At 38.7% G+C, this 17,628-nt stretch overlaps 1 long non-coding RNA gene across 1 annotated transcript; it reads right to left on the reverse strand.

Annotated features, from left to right (window-relative positions):
- Window positions 1–13,382: 13,382 nt before the first annotated feature.
- Window positions 13,383–16,428, reverse strand: LOC143121790 (uncharacterized). Its single transcript, XR_012986537.1, has 2 exons — window positions 15,533–16,428; window positions 13,383–13,980 (listed from the first exon to the last, which is right to left on the reverse strand). It is a non-coding gene; the product is annotated as an uncharacterized LOC143121790 (long non-coding RNA).
- Window positions 16,429–17,628: the final 1,200 nt, after the last annotated feature.

Genomic DNA, 17,628 nt, shown 5'->3' on the forward strand with positions numbered 1-17,628 from the left:
AAAATGGGTTGTGCAAAGGGAAACCAGGATCCTGAAATTGGATTAAATCACATAATCTATTCTTGGTTTTGATCTGGATAAAACCAAGTCAATAAGATGAACAGCCTATAATTATACAGTTATACTTGCCTTGCACGACAAGTCCTGGCAAGTAGCTGTAACGTTATAGTGTGCTAACCTCCACAACCCAACAGTATTCTAACAATATTCTATTCTAGTATGCTAACCTCCAAAACCCAACTGAAGGAACTGTAGGGGGCGATGTGGGTCGAGGTAGAGTGAGTGTGTGGCGAGCAGGCAGAGCTTCGGTCAGAAGGCTCAATGGTATGGAGTGATGACACGGAGATGGCAGGTTTCGGTACAACACAAGTGAACTTTGAGTTTCAATTCATCTGTTCTTTTGTTCTTTACTTGTATGTGTGCTGCATCAAAGAGGAAACAAACAGAAAATGGAGTAATCAGTGAAATGGGGTAAATCAGTACAGATCCCAACTCACAAACAAACCAATTGACCTGTCGCTAAGCGCCAACCTTAGCATTTGCATGGGGGCGTGTAATACTGATAGCCGGTACCCCGAGAGGCTAGAAAACGGGGTACATTTTCATCAACAGTAGCCTACAGGACGTCTCTCGCGTTTGCAACAGCTTGACGTAATGTGGGCTATAAGCCAACAACGTGGGCACAGGTTCCCTGTTAAATCCCAAGATGAAAATGCTCATTAACCAACTACTATATTCTTACTACATCAAATATTAACGTAACCTAACATATCTTAGTATCAATCTTCCACTAGATAGCAAGCTAGCATTAACGTCAGTGGTTTTTGCACGGCTACTCGCCACAACTGCTTGTCACCTTGTATGTATTCTAAAGTTTTGAACACACCCCTCCATAGCATAATTAAGTCCCTTTTGATAGCTTCTGGAGGAAAGCAAATCCTTTATCGACCAAAACGCCCTCAAAGCCTGCTTTCATATACTGTCAGCTGCCATTGTCCACAATGTATTTCTAATCAAGTCTGGTTTGTTTGTCCAAGTTCACACGGTAACAATGGGGGGTGGAACTTAGTGACCGGTCAATTGACATTTGAACAATAAACTGAAATCATATGGCTATATAAGGTACAACTAAACAATACTTGACATCCCAAGTCAACCAACATCATCTAATCATCTCTCACATGGGACTCCAACACACCAAACCAACAAACAAAGACCTAAACTTTACACATGATGGCAGAGCTACTCTACAAACTGATAAACATCACAAAAGTCATAGTGAGGGTCATTAAAGTGATGACTTACGTTAACTCAGACACACACAAAGCAGGACACACTGGAGTGCTGGGTTGAGATGAACAAAAGAGTGAACTGAAGGCGAGCAAACAATTTTTCCTGGTCTGAGCCCCTGCTCCGGAGCTACAGGGTTTCCCCAGCAGGTAAACTGGGCGTGGTTAGGTGGCAGAGCCAAACAATCCTGCAATTTCTCCACAGCACTTTCACCTCAAGGACTTTGTGGAGATTTAAGTGTACATTTGAAAATGAGAAACAATATAATAATAATAATATCTATATATAAACTTAGGGAGTCTTTTCTCCAACAGTATTCTAACAATACTCTATTGTAGTATGCTAACCACCACAACCCAACAGTATTCTAACAGTACTCTATTCTAGTGTGCTAATCTCTACAACCCAATAGTATTCTAAAAATACTTGATTCTACAGGACTATTAATTTGTCGTGGATAAGAGATTTAAGATTTATTTGTCGTGGCACTACAAGTCCATATTGACAAGTAGTAATGTTGTAGTGTATAGTATTTGAACACTAATGCTTCAAGTGGGATTTGAACTCTCAACCTAAGGATCACCAGTACAAGGCATTTTCCCACTGAGCCACTGTCAACCCTACATGTTGACCAGTCACATTCACATGGTGAAAATGTGTATTGGTAAACACACAACAAGGAAAAACTCCAAGCATACATTTGACAATAAAATTAAGGGCTTTCCTAAAAGAGTACACCTGAAAACTTTTTGAAATTCTGGGGCAATTAGACATTTGTAGAGATGAACACTAATGGATGAAATATAAATATTATAGACGTAATGATGAAGGAAAAATAGTAAACAAAGAAGTTCCCCTAAATGTAATAGAGAGTCCCGGCATTCTGATTCTTGGCAACTGATGAGTGTGAATGTTGATTGGCTGATGTCATTCAGGTGCTGTTCAATGGTGTGAATCTTAAATGACAAATCTTAAAGCTCTAACAGGGATTCGAACACTCAACCTAAGAAACACCAGTACAAGGCATTATCCCACTGAGCCACAGACAATCATACACATTGGGCAGTCACATTCACATGGTGAAAATGTGTGTTGGTAAACACACAAGAAAAACTTCAAGCATACATTTGACAATAAAATTAAGGGTTTTCCTGAAAGAGTACACCTGAACACTTTTTGAAATTCTGGGGCAATTAGACATTTGTAGAGAAGAACACTAATGGAGGAAATATAAATATGATAGACTTAATGATGAAGGAAAAATAGTAAACAAAGAAGTTCCCCTTCGCTGCTAGGCCCTCAATAAGAAAAGTTAGAAACACAATGGGTGCCTTCGCAGCTTCGCTGCTTGGCCCCCAAACAGAATCACTATCGGTTGCCTCGCAGCTTCGCTGCTTGGCCCCCAATAAGAATACGTAGAATTACTCATGGTGCCTCGCAGCTTCGCTGCTTGGCCCCCAAATATAGCTGCAAACAGCAATGCGGGGGCCTAGCAGTGCGCTATAGCAGGAATGGCGTTGCCATGACATGAATAGCACTCACAGCAAGTTTGATTGCAATTGGATAAAGAATGGCTGAGAAATAAGCTCATTTACTTTGGTACAGTGCTCCTAGAGGCCAAATTACACCAATGTCCTTGTGCGTTCTCACAATCAGCTACCATGTCTCTGGACTTCATACACCAAAGAGTTGCTGAGATGTGAGCTCACTTTCTTTATTACAGCACCCCTAGAGCCAAATGAGACCACTTTCCTTGCATGTCCTCACAATCAGCTACTTTGTCCCTGTACCAAGTTTGTACTTCATACATCAAAGCGTTGCTGAGATACAAGCTCACTTCCTGTATTGCAGTGCCCCCTGTAGAGGCCAAATGATGCCAATTTCCTAATGCGTCCTCACAATCAGATACCAAGTCCCTGTACCAAGTTTGGACTTCATACATTAAAGCGTAGCCGAGATGTTAGCCCACTTCCTGTTTGGCGGCTTCGTCACCATATTTGATTGGCATCCTTCTTCTTTGTGCTTCTTCTTTGTACATACCTAAGAAGAGAGTGCATTACTATCCTCTCCCTATACATTACTACCCAGTCTGTCTTTCATAACCCCTAAAACCATTAACTACCCAAAACCACTCACTGGGAGACATTTAACTGGCCCATGGAGTGACCTCCTGATTCCCTCCATCAACACCACATTTATGTGCATGGAACAGCCCATGAGTTATCTGCATGGAGTGTATTGTTTTCCCTGTTGGACATTAATTGTTGACTTTATTAGGATCAAACTGCAGAGGACCTGTTTCATTCTGATAAATCACATGACAACAGCACCATATATTTTTACAACTTGCTATTTGGACTTCTGATTTCGTCATGTACCATTGATAATAAGGAATTTTACAGGCTGTTTGTTGAGGGAAGGTTTTATTGTCTACCCTTTTCTTATCTTTATTATCGTTCTTTTCCAGTACCACCCTGCACATGCACACATACACACATACCTAAGAAGAGAGTGCATTACTATCCTCTCCCTATACATTACTACCCAGTCTGTCTTTCATAACCCCTAAAACCATCAACTACCCAAAACCACTCACTGGGAGACATTAAACTGGCCCATGGAGTGACCTCCTGATTCCCTCCATCAACACCACATTTACGTGCATGGAACAGCCCATGAGTTATCTGCATGGAGTGTATTGTTTTCCCTGTTGGACATTAATTGTTGACTTTATTAGGAGCAGGGTGCAAAGGGCAAGTTTCATTTTGATAAGTCACATGAAAATAGCTCCATATATTTTTACAACTTGCTACCTTGTCTTTTGATTTTGTAATGGTATGGGTCAGCACTATCTGGCTTTGATGATAAAAACTATCAGGACAATTCTGGCCATTTTAACGTGGACCAAAATAATGCTGGCTATTAGGGTTTGTAGTTCAGAAATAATGACAAAAAAAAGTTTGAATCATTATTTTTTCTCCATTGTCTTATGTCTTATTCACTAAATGTTTGTATGATATATTATACTATTAATGATATTAAGTAAGTTAGTATAAGTATATACTCTTTTGATCCCGTGAGGGAAATTTGGTCTCTGCATTTATCCCAATCCGTGAATTAGTGAAACACACTCAGCACACAGTGAACACACCGTGAGGTGAAGCACACACTAATCCCGGCGCAGTGAGCTGCCTGCAACAACAGCGGCGCTCGGGGAGCAGTGAGGGGTTAGGTGCCTTGCTCAAGGGCACTTCAGCCGTGCCTACTGGTCAGGGTTCGAACCGGCAACCCTCCGGTTACAAGTCCGACGCGCTAACCAGTATGCCACGGCTGCCCCATATTATGCATGGTATGAATTTTTTTAATGTATGAAATACATGATGTTCCATTGTTGTTTGTTGTTATATCCCCACAAGAATGTACGATGTTGCTCAGTGACACTTATGTTCTGAAGTTGCTATGTTACGGGTACAAAGACGAGACACGCCGCTCTGTCTGGCATCATGATTTAAGGTCATTCCATGTGAAAACAGCCAATATATGTACATGGTACCTCTCAGATTTTGCTGAAAAAGCTGTGAAAATATGCCTTATGTTACCAAACGAGGGAATCTGAAGTATCAGGTCAATATCTCAAACGGTTTGCCCGTGGCGTCTATTTGAATTTCGGGTGCCAGGCCCCTAATTGACACATTGGAATTTCACATTTTTGGAAGCCCATAATGTCTGTTCTAATAGGGGTCTTGGTATGTGTGTTGGGGGGATGACAGGTGAGATGGGATAGTGTGCTGTGTATGTGGGGAGAGGGCAGTGTGCAATATGTGTGTTGGAGAAGCTTCCTCATGAGACAATGTGCTGTGTATTGGGGGGGGGGGGGGGGGGGGCAGTGTGCTGTAAGTATGTTGGGGATGTGTGTTGGAGAAGCTTCCTGATGAAATAATGTGCTGTGTATGTAGGGGAGAGGGGGGGCAGTGTACTGCAAGTATGGTGAAGGGACTTACTATTGCAAGCAGAGTACTGTATGTATGATGTATGTGAGTGATGACAGTGAAGATGTGTGTGTGGGCGGGAGGGGAGTGGAGCAGTGACTGTGTGTGTGTATGTGGGTAGGTGGGGGCAGTGTGCTGTAAGTATGTAGAGGATGTGTGTTGGAGAAGATCCTGAAGACAATGTGCTGTGTATGTAGGGAGGGGGGGGGGCAGTGTGCAGCAAGTATGTAGAGGAGGCTTACTGTAGCAAGCAGTGTGCTGTATGTATGTGAGGTGATGACAGTGATGATGTAAGTGTGTGTGTTGGGGATGGGGGGTGGGGGGGCAGAAAGGCTAGGCAATCAAGGACATGGGTAGATGGAGGAGAAATCAAAAATAATAAATAAAAAGTTATATGGAGATGTGCAAAAGTTGGTGCAAAGTCAGTATAGTGTGAGTTCAGAGTTCGGATGGCCTGGGGATAAAAACTTCTCCTGAGTCTCTCAGTTCTGGCTTTGTGACTACAAAGGCGTCTTCTTGATTTCAGCGGTAGGAATAATCCATAGGATGAGAAGAGTCCTTCAGAATCTTTTGGGCTCTTAGGAGTACTCTTCTGGAATAGATATCTTGTAGAGCAGGGAGTTGAGTTCTTATAGTACATTCAGCTGAGCGCACTACTCTCTGCAGAGTAATACAATCTCTAACTGTGGAGTTCCCATACCAGGTGATGATGCTACCAGTTAGAACACTCTCAACCGCTGAAGAGTAGATACTAAATCTCTGCTTAGCATGCTTCTCCGCTTAGCATTCTAATAACAGAAGGGGCACATTTATGTTGACCACTACAACATGACTCATGTCTGTAACTCTATAAAACACTTACTTTCATAAAGGACGCACACCATCCAGCACATACACATGGAAACCAATATTTTAGGTAGGCTACTTGGCCACGAACTCAAAACGTGTCTCTCTGAAGCTCTGTTCTAGAATCTTTGCTCTGAAGGCTGTGTTGCTAGGCAACATCAAATAAACGAAATGAGAGTCTTTTCAAGGTATTAAAAGTGTACATGTGATTACGAATGGATGTGTGTGGTTTGCAATTAGAACTAGTAAAGCATTTCCTGAAGGAAATACAGTGCATGAAAATGCAAAAATATGATGTAAAATATCATACAGAGTAAAAACAAACTATATTGGTTGCTAAGTAGATGAGGTTTAATATAGTTGGAATGACTGAACAGTTAAATAGGTGGATAGTTTAAATGGTTGAATTATTTAGGTAGATAGTTGACGATAACTGACAGTTGGAATGGCTCTAATGTTTGCTAGCAGTTATGCTAACTATGTTAACAAAGATAATAATGTTAACCAAGTTACTATGCTAACTTAGCCTGACGTAGTCATACTCAATTCTAGTCAGAATTTGAGTCTGATACTGCTCCATTGAGCTGTGATTATTGGGCATGTTTCAAACGAACCAGGAAAAAAATGCCTCTGCACTCAATTGGATAGACCTACAACCAATCAGAGCAACGGAGTGTGTGACGTATGTTAAGCGACGCATAGTTGATGTCAACAGAACTTAACTGCACGTTGGAAGAAGTAAAAGAAGAAGACGTGAGCGATTTTCGCAGGTGTTGTAAAAATAATGTAAGGATACACAGAGTTCTTCAACACACGAACCTCATTTTTGAGAGAAACAGTAAAGGTGAATGCATACGATCAAGTTATCCGTTTAGGATTACAACTCCACAACACTGCAAACAAATCGCATCGCATTTGTCGGTCCTGTCAGAACGTTATAACACGGTTGGAACGCGACATGCCCGTGTTTAAAAAATGGACAGAAGACGAAGGAGACCAGCCTGAAGAACCGTGTTCATCTGAGGCATCAGAGAAATAAGACCGGTAGCATACTCCTTCCAAGCCGCCCCAGACTCTGAAGAAGTTCTGCCCCAATCCGTCAACTCCAACCGGTACAAAAACGCTAAGAAGCATTACAGAGGTAAGCTTGTTAATACATTTCTACTTCTTATGATATGACTATGAGAATAACCTCGATTGCCACGTTTCACATGAGTTAGTGAGTCGTGATTATTGTTCAATGTGATAAACACTGTGCATTCCCACACTCCTCATTTCCGTGAAATCTATCTATGATTAAATCATCTAGTCATATTTTGACATGCCTAGTATTCTGGAAGCCAGCCCGAATTTCAGTGTAGTGTGAGCAAATGTTACCAGGATAAACTTGTACCTGATGTGTAAGTTGGCCTCTGTCACTTTGTCAATATGTAGAAACTTCATTTTGTAATGGACTAGCATGTTATCCAACCCCCACTTCTGTGCTCTGCACCTCTGTGGGGGGTGGGCAGTGTTTCTCTGACCTGCAATTGCATCTGGTGTCACCATATTTAACAGTCTGTATTTTCCAATGTATTGTCAATGCACGTTATACTTATTAGGCTATACTGTAATTCTTCACACTGATGTGTTCACTTATATTTCAGGTTGTCACCCATTTTCCATCCACTTGACCTCCACCTGGAACACCTAAACAATTTTCTCAAACCATTTATGAGAGGATTGGGACCAAACATGTCAGAAATGTCAGCAGCCAGAATCAGTAGGTCCATTGGCATCGTCAAAGAGCTAATGGACAAAACGGACACAGAGCTGGAGCTGACAAGGCCGGCTGGCATTCATCATGTGGCCCGAGAAAAGGACGTTTTAACACTGGTAAACGTTTTCAGGGAGACACAACTTTCCCACCCAGGCAGGCAGTATCATGCATTCCCGAATTTCAAGAGAAACTTATTGGCAAAGCTGAATTACCAGGAGAAAATAATGGACTGGCAAAATGTGCCTATTTAAATAATTAAGTAAATGTGAAATGTAAATGGTGATGGTAATTTGTAAATATTGTTTTCATAAAAGACAATGTAAATAATTGTGTTTTCATATAATAGTTTAGTAGTATCCACATTCTTGAAACCATTTTTGTGTGTTTTCTTATTGGTTGTATGTTTTAAAGTTCAGTGTATATCTTCAAACATTACCTATTATGTGTAGATATTAAAAATCTTTATTGACATGTCTTATTGTATGTCTTTTAAATGCAGAAACATCACCAACCAGTAGAGAAGTATAAACCATTTTAATTTTATTCAAAAATATTAATGTAACAGAGGTAAAAAAAAAGGCCTTTGCACAACAACAGGACCCTGAAGCTACAAATTTGAGCCTGAATTTGAAGCTAGTCTGAGATCTTCAACATTGACAAGCCTGATTCCAAGTTACTTTGTGATGATTGTATCTTATCATCCTCATCCTCGTCATCAAAGTAACCAGTGTAATCCATGTCAACCTGAACACGGTCATCCTGAACAACACAGTCATCAAACAAATTAGTTTGACTCCGTTCGATGTCATCAAAAACCTCATGCATAATTCATAGTATCTCTTTTGCATGTTCCAGCTTGTATGTAGGGAGATTATTGATAATGAAGTCCAGGTCAAATATCTGTGTGCACTGTTCTAAAACTGATCAATGAGTTCATCTCCAAAACTAGTGCAGGCTGTGTCGACTGTGTAAAGTGGTATGTTTGTATGGTCCTGAAGTAAACTACTCCTGTAAGTTTGTAACAGTTCCCTGATCAAAAGTGTGCCCTCAGGTGTGACTATTCTGTGTTTGTGGTGTGATGAAACCTCCCCTTGAAAGTGTTCATATTTGGGGATTAGCTCCCCACAACCTTCAGGTTCACAAGAACAAACAGAATGGCAGTGAGTGCAGCACAGATGTCCTAGATCAACAGATGTGGTGTGTTCCTCAAAATGGCAGTACAAAGCTTTCCGCAGACAACTAGTGACTCCATTAAAGTCACGTCTTAACTGCTGGGTCAAGCTTTGTACTAACATCCCTCACAATCCAGTGTATGGCCAGGTACTTAAATCAAACCCAGTCTGCTGTTTGTTCTGTTTGGGCTCAGGGCCAAAATTATTGGATTGTCCATCTGAAGCTGTTTCATAACCCTGGCTCTGGATTCCCGATCAGCAGAAGCGGTCAATGTCAGCACAGGTGTACCTGGAATATATAGCAGTACAAAAAGCAACCAATAAGTAACAGTAAAAATAAGAAATTATGAGTAGTATCATTTAGTACTTTTTAATGACTGTACTGACATCTAAAAAGAATACATCACTTATAAGGGTGCAGTGACTACCAATATGGGTATGGTGCTTGAGTACATAAAGCAACACCCAAATGCCCTTCTGCCCTTTTGCAGCCTGACCACTGATAGAAATAAAACAGTAACCTACATTAGAATGTTTTAACAGCTAGTTCGCTACAATCACACTAACGTTATGATTGTACCAAGTCTGAGTTAGCGAACGTACAACGATACCTAGCTGCTACTATGTTTACAACATGGGATTCATATCACGACATTGGGAGTTATTTACTAAGTCAGACAGTTAGATTCTCTTACCATTTGTAAGTTAGATGAACTTCGTCCACGACGATACCCATTACGTTGGCTTGAAAAACATCGGAGCCTAGCATGTCCCTCCACTTGTTGTTCAGCAGCCAGGATTCCGGGCTTCAAAAAAGGATCTGGCAACGACCGCTGGCTATATCCACCTCGTCGTGCACGCCGAGTTGCATCGCCGTGATGCCCATTTCAGTTGCTTCGGCAAAAAACATCTTTCTTTTCAACAAATGCCTTGATCCCGTTACTCTGTTCCTCTTTTAAAATTAATTCGCTGTCGATATCTTCTAGAACAGACCTGATAGCAGAATCTACATATCTCAATTTTCCAGCGGCAGCCATCGTTGTTGTAAACGAATTCAACCCAAGCGCTCTTTGGTGACGTGGATGATTACATTACTGTTGAGCATCTGTCCATCATTGTATAAAGCCCGCCCTGACAATTTGATTGGCCCGCCAGCTTTTGGGCGAGCATACTCGCGCCACTATTGATCAATGCCAGACCGAACTTCCCGACCTCAAACGTCGTGGGCGGGATTTAGTTCGGAATGGCACCCAGGCTAATGCTAACTAGCATGCTAACAATGTTAAAATACTAACTATGCTAACCACGTTACTTAGCTAACTTAGCTAATCATTTTTAGCAGTTTTGCTAAAAATGCTAACTAGCATGTTAGCACGCTAGCATGCTAACTATGTTAACCACGTTACTTAGCAAACTTAGCTAATCATTTTTAGCAGTTTTGCTAAAGTTTTGCTAAAAATGTTAATTAGCATGTTAACACGCTAGCATGCTAACTATGCTAACTACGTTACTTAGCTAACTTAGCTAATCATTTTTAGCAGTTTTGCTAAAAATGTTAATTAGCATGTTAACACGCTAGCATGCTAACTATGCTAACCACGTTACTTAGCTAACTTAGCTAATCATTTTTAGCAGTTTTGCTAAAAATGTTAATTAGCATGTTAACACGCTAGCATGCTAACTATGCTAACTACGTTACTTAGCTAACTTAGCTAATCATTTTTAGCAGTTTTGCTAAAAATGTTAATTAGCATGTTAACACGCTAGCATGCTAACTATGCTAACCACGTTACTTAGCTAACTTAGCTAATCATTTTTAGCAGTTTTGCTAAAAATGCTAACTAGCATGTTAACTATGCTAACCATGCTAACTAGCTACAGTGGGTAGGAGTCATAGTTGATGACAAGTAACAGTTACAATGGCTGAACAGGTAAAAAGTTCAGTAGTTTAAAGGCTTAAATTGTTTAACAGTGAAATATTGTAGTGAGGACTTTTATTTTGAAACAGTTTTTGGCAGAGGAAGCAGTTGGACAGGATGTGTAGTCTTAATAGGGCCAGTTTGTATGCTTAAAGCCTGAGACTGGCAGTTGATGCAGCTGGCCCGAACACCTGCCATAGGATTCTAATTGCTTAACGGCAGTCTTAATAGAGCCATATTGTATGCTTAAAGCCTGAGACAGAGTATATAGTTTAAAAGTTAAATGTAGATAGTGTAATGGATGTTGATAGACAGAAAGTTGAATGGATGTTGATAGGCAGATTGTTTAATGGATGTTGATGGATAGTTTAATGGGTGGATGAGTGAATTGTTTGAAGAGGAGGAATGGATAGAAAGTTGGAGGAAATGTGTCTTATATCCTTGTAGAATGGAGAAACACAGAGAGAGTTGGTCTAGTTCAGTAGAAAGCAGTTGATCCAGGTGCAATTAGTTGAACTGATTCTTTGATGGGGCCTAGATGAGCAGCTGGAAGATGATACAGGTGCAAATCAAGTTAATTAGTCCATTGTGATGTCATCAGCCCATGTTAAGTCTATGGGGAAATTTTGAATAGTTTTTTATTAATAGTTTAAAAAGTATAAAAGTTACAAAGATGAAATATAAAAAGCCCCCATGTCCTAAGTAAGACCTACGCAACATAGTTTGAATGAAGTTTCTACGTTAAACGGTTGAAGCTGCATTAACTGCGTTAGAAGAAGAATAATAACTAGAAAAGCATTTCCTGAAGGAAATACAGTGCATGAAAATGCAAAAAATATGATGTAAAATATCATACAGAGTAAAAACAAACTATATTGGTTGCTAGGTAGATGAGGTTTAATATAGTTGGAGTGACTGAACAGTTAAATAGGTGGATAGTTTATATGGTTAAATGATTTGCTTGGTAGATAAGGTTTAATATAGTTGGAATGATTGAACGGTTAAATAGGTGGATAATACTTAACTTAGTTAACTTAGCTAATGTTTTCATTTTTAGTAGTTATGCTAACTAGCATGTTAGTAATGCTAACATGCTAACTATGTTAACCATGTGACTTAGCTAACCTAGCTAATCATTTTTAGCAGTTTTGCTAACTATGCTAACTAGCATGCTAACTATGCTAACCATGTGTCTTAGCTAACTTAGCTAATCATTTTTAGCAATTTTGCTAAAAATGCTAACTAGCATGTTAACATGCTAGCATGCTAACTATGCTAACCATGTGACTTAGCTAACGTAGCTAATCATTTTTAGCAGTTTTGCTAAAAATGCTAACTAGCATGCTAACTATGCTAACCAAGTTACTTAGCTAACTTAGCTAACTAGCTACAGTGGGTAGGAGTCATAGTTGATGACAAGTAACAGTTACAATGGCTGAACAGTTAAAAAGTTCAGTAGTTTAAAGGGTTAAATTGTTTAACAGTGAAATATTGTAGTGAGGACTTTTATTTTGAAACAGTTTTTGGCAGAGGAAGCAGTTGGACAAGATGTGTAGTCTTAATAGGGCCAGTTTGTATGCTTAAAGCCTGAGACTGGCAGTTGATGCAGCTGGCCCGAACACCTGCCATAGGATTCTAATTGCTTAACGGCAGTCTTAATAGAGCCATATTGTATGCTTAAAGCCTGAGACAGAGTATATAGTTTAAAAGTTAAATGTAGATAGTGTAATGGATGTTGATAGACAGAAAGTTGAATGGATGTTGATAGGCAGATTGTTTAATGGATGTTGATGGATAGTTTAATGGGTGGATGAGTGAATGGTTTGAAGAGGATGAATGGATAGAAAGTTGGAGGAAATGTGTCTTATATGCTTGTAGAATGGAGAGACAGAGAGAGTTGGTCTAGTTCAGTAGAAAGCAGTTAATACAGGTGCAATCAGTTGAACTGATTCTTTGATGGGGCCTAGATGAGCAGCTGGAAGATGATACCAGGTGCAAATCAAGTTAATTAGTCCATTGTGATGTCATCAGCCCATGTTAAGTCTATGGGGAAATTTTGAGCAGTTTTTAATTAATAGTTTAAAAAGTATAAAAGTTACAAAGATGAAAAATACAAAGCCCACATGTCATAAGTAAGACCTACGCAACGCAGTTTGAATGAAGTTTCTACGTTAAACGGTTGAAGCTGCATTAACTGCGTTAGAAGAAGAAGAATAACTAGACTAGAAAATGCAATTCCAGGGAATTACCATTGCATGTAAATGCAAAAAAGCTGTGTATAACATTATATTACTTACAGTATGATTATTCAGATTACACAGTCTTACAGTATTCTTGAAAACCACTTACTTGGTTAGATGTTAGCTTAGAGTATATGACAGTCAGTAAAAATAAATGGTCAATTCAATATTGATCAACATTCTTTGTTTTAATACAGTACTGCAGAATGATACTCAGAACACACTAATGAACGCTTAACAACCAATGTAAGTTTCAAGTAAAAAAAAAATCAAAGTTGTTGAAACCAATTTTAAAGTTAACCAATAATGATATGGGAGAAAACAGATGTCTACTGAATTTGCATTCTTACAGAACTTGAACGGTGATATACTGAAGAATAAAAGAGTCAGCCCTTCGGATGATCAGTTTTAGACAGAATCTTAATTTTCACACAGCACAGCTCAGGTCTAAAAACAGAGGTCTAACAGCATAAATAAGTTTCACAGATGTTACAGCACAGGTATGATTCAAAGGTATGAATGGTTGACAAATATGACTCACAGGTATACAAGTTCCAACAATAGTTCTCAGAATGTCTCTGTGTAGATCTCAGTCTCAGTATGGTTAAATGGTATGTGCACAGATATGTTGAGATGTTTGTAAGAATGTATGGTAGTAGGTATGTTGCTAGCAACATTGTCAGAGATGTATGGTTGACAGGTGTGCACAGACAGGCACGCACACACACAATGTCAATGGTCATCACCACTGGTCTGGTCTGGAACCTAAAAGACAAAAGCAAGCAAGTTTAACAGCTATACCAAAACAATACAAGGAATGTCTGCAATTGTACAATTGTTCAATACAGCTTATTTATTTTAGTGAAGTTACATTACATTAGGCTGACACATGTTTAACTTAACGAATATCATGGTAAACAGTTTAAGCTTTTTGTTTGTAGGACAATTAAAAAAGGTAGAGTACAATACAATTGTTGCACCATCAAGCTACTGGTAGTTAAATACTAGCCTATAATATTAAATTACAAACAAAGCAGAATTCTGTGTTTTATTGTTTTCAGTTTAAGGATAGTTGATAACTAATCATATTTTTTTTCCAATATAAAACGTAAGCAGCTTAGAAAACTTTGTAGGCATGGGTTTGTTGTTGCTGTTGATAATCATGAGTAAGGACTGATCAATCTTTCTTCCTTCCTTCCATTTTTCCCTATTCATGGCTTTCATAAGGTCCCTCTCCACAGTATTAATCAAGCACCATGCATTCATTATCTAGGTGCTTGATTGTATACAACTATGGAAAGGGACCTGATGAAACCCATCAAAAAACGAACTATGATAGCACACCGTGATCGTATTTACATCAACAGCAGAATGAAAACGTAGCCTGGTCTGTTTACACAAACAAGCGGTGTACAACGTTTGGTAAATAAAAACAGGAGCATATGTTAGCTTTAACTAAAATGTGAACGGTAGAAGCTACAGTATAACGTTACGACCATCAACAATGTATTCATGCCATGAATGAAACCATGATGGGTTTCATCAGGTCTCTTCACACAGTATAATCAAGCACCAGTCTGCATTCATAATCTATTCTAGGTGCTTGATTCTATACACCTGTGGAAAGTGACCTAGGTTCTAATGTTAAATAGAACCAGAGTTTACGTTTCTAGAAAAACGCTGCTGCCTAATGAAATGTAATGTTAGTGCTTAGCTGGGAGCCAACGTTACGTTACGTTTGACTGTCGTTAGCTATCAAAACCTACAGCTATCCAGTCACTGTAAAGTCGACGACATTAACGTTGATTAACAGTGGGTTTCCTTACATAATAAATATCAACGTAATAAGGTGCTAACGTTAACTATTTCACTAACGTTAACGTTTTCTAACGTTAGTTTTGTGACCCACTGTCATACATGCTAACGTTATAGCCAGAGAATGTCTAATAGGAAACATAACGTTTGACGACATTAATGACTCAAATATCAAAAACCAAAACACTTACCTTCTGTAACTAGCTGAGGTTTGATTGTCGTTAGCTAAATATAGTGCTGACGTTAAACGTTAGCCGGGAGCTAATGTTAGGTTTGACTGTCGTTAGCTATTTATATCGTTACCTACAGCTAACCGGTTACGGTAACGTTAACGTTTGACTAACGTTAGCACTACATATTTAACGTTAATTAAAAGTGGGTTTCCTTACATAACCCATATCGACGACCACTCATTTCACACATATAACGTTAATGCTAACTTACATGACATAATGTTTGACGAGTTCTAAATAAGTGAAATACCAAAAAATGGAACACTTACTTGTCTAATTGCAGAAACCCTCTGAAAGGTAAGGAGCAGTGCTACAGTAGCTTCTACAGCAGGCGACAAAACGTTAACGTTCAGGTTTACCGCAGCTGTGGAATGGTAGATTCTACTTCAAGGTTAGATTGCTTCTAGTGTTGGAATGTTTTCACAGCTGTAAAGCTTAATTAGCACTTACGTAACAATGCATATTTGCCGCCAAAGCGTCTCAACGTTAAGTCAATGGGAATTTATTGCTCTTTTATCGTAAATATCTCAAAAAGTATAAAGTTCACAAATGTAAAAAATACATTGTACAATTGTCCGTTACAAGACCTTTGTAGGAGTGTTTGAATGACGTCAAACGGTTCAGTGGTTTTAGTGTTATTAAACGTCAAATTTGGTCGGAAGAAGAATAATAAAAGACGATAATAAGAAGAACAGTGATAATAGTCCATTGCATTTACATGCAATGCAAAAAGCATTTCCTGAAGGAAATACAGTGCATGAAAATGCAAAAATATGATGAGTTCATATGGTTAAATTATTTGCTTGGTAGATAAGGTTTAATAAAGTTGGAATGACTAAACAGTTAAATAGGTTGATAATTGAAATGGTTAAATTATTTAGGCAGATAGTTGACGATAACTAACAGTTGGAATGGCTCCAATGTTTGCTAGTAGTTATGCTAACTATGTTAATAAAGATAATAATGTTAACCAAGTTACTATGCTAACTAGCATGCTAACAATGTTAAAATGTTAACTATGCTAACCATATGACTTAGCTAACCTAGCTAATCATTTTTATTAGTAATGATAACTATGCTAATTAACATGCTAACTATGCTAACCATGTGACTTAGCTAACTTAGTTAATCATTTTTTGCAGTTTTAATCAAAATGCTAACTAGCATGCTAACATGCTAGCACGCTAACTATGCTAACCATGTGACTTAGCTAACTTAGCTAATCATTTTTAGCAGTTTTGCAAAAAATGCTAACTAGCATGCTAACATGCTAACTATGCTAACCATGAGACTTAGCTAACTTAGCTAATCATTTTTAGCAGTTTTGCAAAAAATGCTAACTAACATGCTAGCATGCTAACTATGCTAACCAAAGCAGTTTTGCAAAAAATGCTAACTAGCATGCTAACATGCTAGCATGCTAACTATGCTAACCATGTGACTTAACTAACTTAGCTAATCATTTTTAGCAGTTTTGTAAAAAATGCTAACTAGCATGCTAACATGCTAGCATGCTAACTATGCTAACCATGTGACTTAGCTAACTTAGCTAATCTTTTTTAGCAGTTTTGCAAAAAATGCTAACTAGCATGCTAACATGCTAGCATGCTAACTATGCTAACCATGTGACTTAGCTAACTTAGCTAATAATTTTTAGCAGTTTTGCTAAAAATGCTAACTAGCATGCTAACTATGCTAACCATGTGACTTAGCTAACTTAGCTAATCATTTTTAGCAGTTTTGCTAAAAATGCTAACTAACATGCTAATTATGCTAACCATGCTAACTAGCTACAGTGGGTAGGAGTCATAGTTGATGACAAGTAACAGTTACAATGGCTGAACAGTTAAAAAGTTCAGTAGTTTAAAGGGTTAAATTGTTTAACAGTGAAATATTGTAGTGAGGACTTTTATTTTGAAACAGTTTTTGGCAGAGGAAGCAGTTGGACAGGATGTGTAGTCTTAATAGGGCCAGTTTGTATGCTTAAAGCCTGAGACTGGCAGTTGATGCAGGTGGCCCGAACACCTGCCATAGGATTCAAATGGTTAAATTATTTGCTAGGTAGATGAGGTTTAATATAGTTGGAATGACTGAACTAGGTAGATGAGGTTTAATATAGGAATGACTGAACTAGGTAGATGAGGTTTAATATAGTTGGAATGACTGAACGGTTAAATAGGTGGATAGTGTAAAAGGTTAAATTATTTGCTAGGTAGATGAGGTTTAATATAGTTGGAATGATTGAACTAGGTAGATGAGGTTTAATATAGTTGGACTGACTGAACAGTCAAATAGCTGGATAGTTTAAAAGGTTAGCCTGAGAAACTGATAGGGTGCAGGTGGCCTGGACACCTGGCCTAGGATT

Source organism: Alosa pseudoharengus, unplaced genomic scaffold (genome assembly GCF_046254945.1).
Source record: "Alosa pseudoharengus isolate Yale_2024_CS ecotype anadromous, Long Island Sound unplaced genomic scaffold, YU_APseudo_1.1 YU_APseudo_1.1_scf_13, whole genome shotgun sequence".
NCBI classification, from domain to species: domain Eukaryota; kingdom Metazoa; phylum Chordata; class Actinopteri; order Clupeiformes; family Clupeidae; genus Alosa; species Alosa pseudoharengus.